We start from the raw sequence: 9,842 nt of genomic DNA on the forward strand, positions 1-9,842 counted from the left end.
CTCTGTCTTCTGCCTGTCTCCCCATACTCCGCTACTTTCTCCCAGTCTCCGTTGCCATCTGCCAGCCTCTGCTGCCATCAAGGATGAAACGTAAGGCTGCAGCAGACAGCCACCTGCATCCACGTGCACCTACGACTTTCTGACCCATGCAGGGTTTTTATCGGGAACCTGTTCCTGCGCTGAAAGTCCTACCAGATCATTTTCCCACTACCCTGACAGCGGCATGGACTGTGATTGATTCCGCAAAATCACATAGTCACACGTGCACGCAGTTACACACGGTCAGTCACTAAAGGTCAGGTCACCAGAGAATGACACCTTCAGGTGTCACCAGGGCAGGCATTAGGAGTCCTTTTGTCACCTCCATCACTGTGACACACCTCTCTTTTACTCCACCATGTATTTGTAGGTATAGAGTAAATAAATAACAAAAGAAGACACAGCATTGCAGGTACAGATTAACTAAAAATTGCATGCAAACACAGTATTGAAAGTATAGATCAAAAAATAGTTGCTCTCTGCTGGCGGAAAGTTGGCACTGCATGCTTGTATGTGGGATATGCTGCCACCCTGTGGACAAAGAGCAGCAGCAACTGTGCATGATATGAATCATTAAAAAAAAAAGTTTTCATAGTGTTTTGCACAAATTAATGCTACGAAAAGGCTTTATTACTAATCCACCGGGGCATATGTGTTTTATTTAATTTCCTAAACACATGTGCAAGGTAATAAAATACACAAACACTTAATAACTTAATTAACCCTATGAATAACCTTTAGGTGTCACAAGATAACAGAACAGAACCATTGTTCTATGACTGCGGAGTGTTCAAAGATTGCTGACGGAAACAAGGTGTTCCAAGATGGGGACGGAAAATGGGTGTTCCAAGATGGCGGACCGCAACTAGGTGTTCCAAGATGGCAGATCGCTACTAGGTGTTCCAAGATGGCCGACGGAAACAGGGTGTTCCAAGATGGCAGATCGCTACTAGGTGTTCCAAGATGGCCGACGGAAACAGGGTGTTCCAAGATGGCGGATCGCTACTAGGTGTTCAAAGATGGCCGACGGAAACAGGGTGTTCCAAGATGGCGGATCGCTTCTAGGTGTCCCAAGATGGCCGACGGAAACAGGGTGTTCCAAGATGGCGGATCGCTACTAGGTGTCCCAAGATGGCCGACGGAAACAGGGTATTCCAAGATGGCGTTTCGCTACTAGGTGTTCCAAGATGGCCGACGGAAACAGGGTATTCCAAGATGGCGTTTCGCTACTAGGTGTTCCAAGATGGCCGACGGAAACAGGGTTTTCAAATGTATCGGGCCGTAACTGAGTGTTTCAAGATGGAGTGCGGCGTTCCACATGAACAAAAGATATATGCTTATTCATTTTCTTTCGCTCATCTGTTCTGTGAGGTAAGAATATAACAGCTAAATAAACATTTGCCGGACATGCTTATTAAATGTCACAAAAGCCATCAATCTAGACACAATCTACACTAAGGGGTTGTGCGCTTTAAAATCGGGATGCAATTACATAGTATGTCCACACGAGGGCACTATAGGATAAGAAATGACAGCTTTTAAAATGAATGACAAATATTATTATAAGCTATGGCTGCATGAAGGGGCTACAGGATAAGTACCTGCGGCACCAGAACCGCTTAAATAATGAATCGGTATTCAGGAGTTGCATGCATATTCGCATGTACGTTTAAATTCCCTAACTGCGTTAGCCTCTAGCACTTCTGCTGGGAGGCTGTTCCATTTATCTAAGCGCTGCGTAAATTGTGGGTGCTATATAAATAAAACATAATAATAATAATAATCTACAACTTTGTCAGTGACGTAAAACCTTTCTTGAATTACATTTAAACCTCTGATCTCCACTACAAATTTATAGTTCAATTAATGAGCCACCCCTGAATGATGTATATTTCAATTAGGGGCCCAGCCCTGTAAAATGTATACTTTTTTTCAGAAGCCTGCACAGTTTTTGCCTTCTTCTTTTGGGTAAGAAAATGCATCTTAAATTAATTGCAAAGTACTTTGCAGGAGAGGGAAGTGTTAATGTGTTTAACCATTGCATTGTGTATTATTTCTGTGTTATCAGTATTTGGCATCGTGTGATCTCCCTGAGCCGGACTCCGTGCTTCCATGGCCTTTGGAGACAGAACTCTTATCGCTCCTGATGGCTTGCAATAAGTGAGTAGAAATTCCCTGGATAAACCGAGCAGGTACCATTTGCCCGTCTCCGCTGCCCTCTGAGAGTCTCCACACGATCTGCTACTGTCTCCCCCTGACTCCACTGTCATCTGCTGGTCTGCTGTCTGCTATAGTCTGCTGCCCTCTGCCATTCTCCCCAGACTCCACTGCCATTTGCCCGTCTCTTCTGCTGCCTGACAGTCTCCCCACACTCTGCTATCTTCTGCCAGTCTCCCCAGACTCTATTGCCATTTACCTATCTCTGTAGCTGTCTGCTGCAAGTCTCCCCAGAGTCCGTTGCCATTTGCCAGTCTCATCAGACTCCTCTCCCATTTGCCAGTCTCAGCTGCTGTCTCCCCACACTCTGATGCCTTCTGCCAGTCTCCCCAGACTCTGCTACTGTCTCCTAGTCTCCGCTACTGTTTCCTAGTCTCTGCTGCCATGTGCCAGTCTCTTCTGCCATCAAGGAAGAAGCTGCAGCAGACAGCCATCTGCATCCATGTGCACCTCCACCTTTCAGCTTAATGCAGGGTTCTTATCCCGAACATGTTCCTGCACTGAGACCCCTAGTAGACCGTTTTCCCGTGACCCTGACATCGTCATGGATTGTGATTGATTTATAAACGAGTTTCCTTTAGTGACACACTTACATACATCCGCAAAGTCACATAGTCACGCACACAGTCAGTCACTTCTGTTGGGGTGCGAGTATTCAGGAAACCAGAAAATTGCAGCTTCGGGTGTCACCAGGACAGGCTTGAGATGTTCAGGCTACCTGTGCAATCCCCCTGAGTCCTTTTGTCCTCTCCATCCATGTGATATGCCTCTCTTTTGCTCCACCAGGAATAGAGTAAATAAATAACCTAAGACAACACAGCATTGGAGGTACAGATCAACTGCAAACTGCATGCAAATGCAGTATTTGGCACTGCAGGCTTTATGTGGGAAATGCTGCCACCCTGCATATACAATAATACACTATTGGAGTTTTTTCTGGTTTTCCCCTGGGTATACACCTTTTACATGGACCTAGAGGCCACCTCTGTGACGCATTGACTCAAAAAGAAACACTGTGAGTGCGCAATTTACGACACGCAGGGCAAATTACACTTGTTGTGAAAACCTACACTATATTATCTTCTTTTCTGTTTTGATTGCATTACTATCTACACTGAATGGAATACATGAGCGCCCCCTAGTGGAGAGTGTTGCCTAAGGGCTGCAGCTGTGTTTCCATACACAAAAGGAAAGTCATTACGACTAATTATTTCTCTTATTTACCTCCTCACTCTTTATACTGGTTTTCCCACCTTTTACACATACCCTGTGGAGAAAGAGCAGAAGCAACAGCACTATATAAATCAAAACATGTAAAATTATAGAGGAAATTCTTTTTGTTTTCACACAAATTACTACTGAAAAAATACTTAATTACTAATCCACTGGGGTTTAAATAACTTCCAAAGTACTTTGATATGGCTTTATCAGGCTTTGTCATCGTGTGGATTCACTGAGTCAGACACCATGGTAGACCTTTGAAGACACAACTGTAATCGCTCCTGATGGCTTGAGCTGCTGCGTGAGTAGAAAATCCCTGGTTAAACTGAGCAGGTGAGCTCCTTATCAGGCAGAAATGACCTGTTTGCTTTCCAGGGGTCTTGTAAGCTAAGAGCTATCTTTCTATTCTCACACCCATCTGCCAGTCTCCCCACACTCCACTGCCATTTGCCCATCTCTGCTGCCATCTGACAGTCTCCCCAGACTGCCGTTTGCCAGCCTCTGATGCCCTCTGTGAGACTAAGCTACTGTCTCCTGGTCTCCACAGACAAAGGTGCCTAGGAAGAAGCCTTAAGCTGCACCTGCCTGCCCCATGAAGGGTTTTGATCCCGAACCTGTCTCTGCACTGAGACTCCTACCAGACCCCAGACTAGTTTCCTTAGTTTATATATAATAAAACATTTAAATTCTCTGTGGTCAGCGGAGAATTGGAAATAACAATGGGACTTTGTGTCCAATGATCAAATAGCTAATAGTGAATGTAGCATCATCTGTTACTTGTAGAAACCATGGGTCACAAACATAGATGTCTAGATTTCTTTGTAAAGGCAGTGTTAAGTTGGTAGAAGCGTCTAGTTCCTGAGGCCAAGTTGATATTGTTTTAAACAAATTCACTGAAGTAAACTCAATTCACTATTAAACCAGATTTCAAGGGGACTCACTTCAACTCGACTACTAGCATCGCCTCGCGTTTAAGGGACAGCGACTCTTTTCATAGGGAGTCAAGTTGAGTTGTATTGGGATTAAAATAATGGGCTTCACCTCAACAAAACCAAGTGGACTCTTCAGGACGAGGGGAGTTGACCAAAAATGCTTAACACAAGGCAACACAGCATTGCAGGCAAAGCACAACTGAAAATCACACAAAATCACACAAAAAAACGCAGCATTAAAGGTATAGATCAAATAAATCAAGTTCAATTAGCGACCCTGAATTGCATTTTGATGTATGAAATGACAAATTGACTTCATTTTGCCACAATTTTATGTTATTGTCTATTTTGCTCTATGGTAGTAGAAGGAGCAATGTTTAGGGGCTCGTTGTGGGGCCTATGCACCTTATGTGGTATTATCGATTAGTATCTTTTGTAGCTCCAGTCATGAAAGGGAACATATGAAGATAACATTTGATGAGAGCCATCTGACATTACATTTATTTATATTTAGCGCCAGCAGATTCCATAGCGCTGCTACAATCAGTAGCATGCATAATAACAACCTGGTACAAACGAAGAAGAGGACTCTGCTCTTGTGAGCTTACAGTCTAGTCGGTTTTCATTTTCCCAGCAGCAGTAAGAGCGTAAATTTGTTTTATATTAACCTTGAGAGGGTAAATTCTAAGTAAATAGACTGAGAGGATGGGGGGGTTATTTTAGAGCCCGAAATCCCCAGTCATGTAAACTGGATCATGATGAAGTGTAGGCTGCAGAAAGGCAGGCATTTGGGAAATGAAAGTACAGGAGACCAGCGATGTTTTGATGTAGCGTTTAGTTTTGTTGCGTTTTAGTGAAGTGATCCTAGAATAGGAAAGACGAGAGGGAGTTTTCTTCCCAGAGAGGCATTGTGTGCGGGATGAATAGGCGGCCGCATTGCCTGACAGAGCCTGCAGTTGCTAAGGAGCTGACATTATTATGCGTGATTCTCACTAAACACAGATTTACAAAGAGAGTCTGCACGTTCTAGAACTTCGAGAATGTGGAAGGGTGAAACTGTCACCATATGCCGCTGTCACTGTTATTAGATTTCTAGTGACTTGGAAATGTACGACCGGATATGCGTTTGAAATGAGTGGGTTCGCGTGTTGTTAAAATGTTACCTAGAAATCGTATAACTTTAAGTTTATGCTGTAGCATATGGATATGTAGACATGGCCAATATATGGTCATCTCGAGATCAGTAACGTAGCTTGATATCCAGCACTAACCCTTAGCGATATACAGAATTACGAAGGTTCTTGTTTATCTCGCAGGATGGGTAACTATGAGCGTAGCTTCCATCTGGCATCTGCCCGGCAAAACAAGCCTAACCCCGCAGCAAGTACCTAAGAAAAGCATTGGGGGGCTGGGGGTTCCTTTAACGTTTCCAGATCAGGTGCCAGTGGAGGGGCTCAGTGGACACGTGGAATTAGAGGATTTCACTTTTACATGAATTATATTAGTGACATTATTTGCAAAAGCTGAGAACTATTTAGTAAAGTTTTTCCTGTTAAAAATTATTTATTCTAAAACGTTATGAACTCAGCATATGTAGGTGGTTTTTCTAATTTTTACTATTTTGAATTTTCTAGATAAAATTCAGTAACGACTTTCAGTACTCATTATTAAAAAAACCCTATTTCTTGGGGTGTCAGCCCCTGTGGCCCCAAAATCCCACCTTGGACTGTGCTTCAGGCTGGTAGCATGTTCATGATAAACATTTTCTAACATCGGTGGAACAAAACGCTCACATGTCCACTGCCTTTAAAGCCCTGACGCTTAAACTATTTGAGCCGGAAAATGTTGATTTAGGGTTCTCTAGAAATAAAAGACAGCGACTTGTGCATTTTTGTAACTGGTGAATAAACTAGAAGTTAAGACAAAGAGGATCCTCCATTCACCAGCTCAGTAAATGCAGGGAATAGAGGGCGGTTTCAGGCAAACAAATCCCAGCCCCGTACACACAACCCACTGCAACTCCCAACATCAGCCCAGACATGCCAAGTGCATGCGTTCGATAGGAAATCCACATTTACAGCTGCTTTGCGGAGGAGTTCAGAATAATTGCGACCTTGATGGTGCTGTTCCAGCTGATTTGCCACCTTTTAAGGTAAGAATGTTCCTATATGATTACGTTGAAACACATCAGGCGTCTACAAACTGCCACAGTGGGGTGATGTGTTTGCCCCTGATGTTAAAGGGACAGTGTCATGCACGGGACCGCTTACTGCAGTGTCGCATCTATCGCTTTTATGTAGTTTACTGTAGTTTTAAGTTTGCCTGTGAAATGATTCGATTTGTGCCCGCTAGATGATTGGCACCGATATCAGTAAATCATCTGGCGGACTAATTTACCGGGCTATAGCATGGGCCATGTTTACCCAGGAGCCAGAGAGACAACCCTGAGAGCCAGCTTACACCTATAGATATCAGCATAAAAAGGCAACAAATGATGGGTGCCACTAGTAATCGTTTACCAGTAATTGTTTACGTGCTTTTCCCACGTGCCTATGGAATTAGTTCGGGTTTTTTGTTTTTTTTTTTAAGGGAGAATAAGAGAAAAGCCTGTGTTTAAGGCAATATGAAACAATTTCGCTTTGGTAGTTGAGTTATAGGGACAATTGGATCTGAATGTATTGAAGTATACAAACATTTAGATTTTTCTAAAAAATGAAATTTAAAATATTTGCCATGTTTTAATTTATTTAGGGTAGTAAGTAAAACCCTGCCTGCTGGGATAGACCCAAGTTACCAACTTCTCTTTAAGTTCCAATCTGTTGTAAATTCCCTTTCTCCTTGCACCTGAGCTGTGAGGGACGCACCGCACAAACTCATAGGACAGAGAGCTACCCCCTGGCAGCGGGCCACATGAGCACTGCCACACTTGCAAACGGAAAATGGTCACTGTTCCTTTAAGGAACTCTGTACAGCTGTGCCAGCAAGACCTTTTAGCCTATCAGTATGGTCTGTCAGTGTCACATGACTATAGGTTGTGATTAGGCTAACCCCAAGAAAATAAGAACATGATTTGCTTGAAATGAGGATCAAATTAAACTGATTACTGCCTTCCAAATGCAGGCCCATACTGGCCATCTCGCACACTGGGCAAATGCCTGGTGGGCTTCTGGCGGCAGCACCTCATATCCCAGTGGCAGATCAGGTGCCGCCGGCTGAATATGCCGCCCGCATGCTGTGAGAGAATAAAAACGTAACATGCAGCCTTGGATGCCCAGGTGCCGACCGCTGGCCTTAAAGTGCCCAGTCGTCCCATCATCGCCTTGCTGGGAACTATCTGGCTCCGCCTACCCAGAGCCCCCCTGGCCGGATGTGAGTAGGAGGCCCCACTTACACTGGTTGCCAGCCTGTCCAAATGGGCTAAAGGTGAGGTTTATCAGTGGCCCCTTGACTAGGGTGGCCCAGTAGGGGCTACCTCCCCTGTAAGCAGATGACAAGGGCAGTGAGTTTATGTGATTGCACCAGGTTTACGCAGGTTTTAGTGATCTCTACACATTTTTCATGGGGCAAGTGATTCACTTCATGGCAATCCCTTCTCCCTAATTTTCTTCAATTCTAAAGAACAGGTTTTGAAGAGGCCAATCCCAAAACATGCAGCAACTTGTGATTTAGGAATAGGCGCACGCTGTATGTATGTAATGAATTCATGTTGTGACAGATTTTGCTACGTATTCCATTCCATTTATACATCAGCTACATCCCAAATGGAAGTAATTGTTTAATGCGTGAGAAGAATAATGATAAATACATGGAAAAGGGGACAGCCTGCAGGAACTATAATGTGTAGTTTTCCATTTATTCATAGGCTGCCACATGTGCTCATACCTTGATGTTCTAATGTCAGGAGGCAGCTGATGTGTCTCACAACTGCCCCTGTGTAACGTGCGCGGATCTCCGAGGTCAGGAGGCAGCTGACGTGTATCACGACAGTCCCTGTGTAAGGTGCGCGGACCCTCGAGGTCAGGAGGCAGCTGCCATGTATCATGACAGCCCCTGTGTAACGTGCGCGGACCCTCGAGGTCAGGAGGCAGCTGACGTATCACGACAGCCCCTGTGTAACGTGCGCGGATCCCCGAGGTCAGGAGGCAGCTACCGTGTATCACGACAGCCCCTGTGTAACGTACGCGGATCCCCGAGGTCAGGAGGCAGCTGACGTGTATCACGACAGCCCCTGTGTAACGTGCGCAGACCCTTGAGGTCAGGAGGCAGCGGTCATGTATCATGATAGCCCCTGTGTAACGTGCGTGGACCCCTGAGGTCAGGAGGCAGCTGCCGTGTATCACGGCAGGCCCTGTGTAACGTGCGTGGACCCCTGAGGTCAGGAGGCAGCTGCCGTGTATCACGGCAGGCCCTGTGTAACGTGCGCGGATCCCTGAGGTCAGGAGGCAGCTGCTGTGTATCACGACAGCCCCTGTGTAACGTGCGCGGACCCCCGAGGTCAGGAGGCAGCTGCCGTGTATCACGACAGGCCCTGTGTAACGTGCGCGGATCCCTGAGGTCAGGAGGCAGCTGAATCCTCCGGGTCACGGGGTCTTGACACACCCCACTCCCCGCCCATTTCCCCTTTAAATGGGGGAACGCCCCCGACATCAGTGGGAACTCCCATTAACGTCATCAGTGGGCAGTCCTGGCCGAGTCCCGCAAGGGAAGGCCCCGGGTAGCCCGAGCCCAGAAGTTCCCAGGTATGGCTATTCGGTACCTTTTTAGCTTCTGCTCTATCGCCATGACAACAAGAATGCAATTTTATTTTCCTTAGCAACTTCTGGCGCAAGCAGAAACCTGTTGAAACTTTATGCTTGTCTGACATATTTCCAAAATACTTTCCTGAAGTGATTGTTGGAATTTGGACTTGGGATAGGAAGGATTTTAGTTTGTGAGGGAATATGGGCACCTGCCCTAAAATAACTTCATGTCCGCTACTGGTTTGAATACTTGTGGCTGCTTGCTGGGTATATAATCTATGGATGGATAACACCCTAAAGCTATTACCCGCTTTTGGTTTGTGAGCAAGTTTAAGATCTGATTTTCGCTGCATCTGCTTCCAGTAACCACAATAATGTAGGAAATATTCAGCTCAAGATGAAAGACTTAATTGTTCATTATTGATATAGAAAGCCGCTTTGATTCCGCTGTGCAAAGGACGGCTACAGTTGTTTGCCTTTGGCTATAAAGTCAGGGAGCGGCTTTTCATTGAATGCTTTGATCTCTGTGCGTTGCTTGAACAGGTGAGCAGACATAGAAGTGAATGGCGAGGGCATGCGATCCACCAAGAGCGTTTCCAGTGCCCAGAGTCAGGTTTTATTATTTCCTTCCCATGAGATTTTTAGTTTTTTGTTAGGGAAGGAGACGTACATGTGAGAAATACGTGACAAGGCC

General features: G+C 45.3%; 1 long non-coding RNA gene across 1 annotated transcript; it reads left to right on the forward strand.

The window, feature by feature from the left end:
• The first annotated feature begins 1,299 nt into the window (after positions 1-1,299).
• Positions 1,300-3,155, forward strand: LOC128500703 (uncharacterized). The gene is made up of 3 exons (XR_008354947.1): positions 1,300-1,410; positions 2,108-2,199; positions 2,590-3,155. It is a non-coding gene; the product is annotated as an uncharacterized LOC128500703 (long non-coding RNA).
• Positions 3,156-9,842: the final 6,687 nt, after the last annotated feature.

The sequence above is a fragment of the Spea bombifrons genome, chromosome 6, assembly GCF_027358695.1.
Source record: "Spea bombifrons isolate aSpeBom1 chromosome 6, aSpeBom1.2.pri, whole genome shotgun sequence".
NCBI lineage: Eukaryota > Metazoa > Chordata > Amphibia > Anura > Pelobatidae > Spea > Spea bombifrons.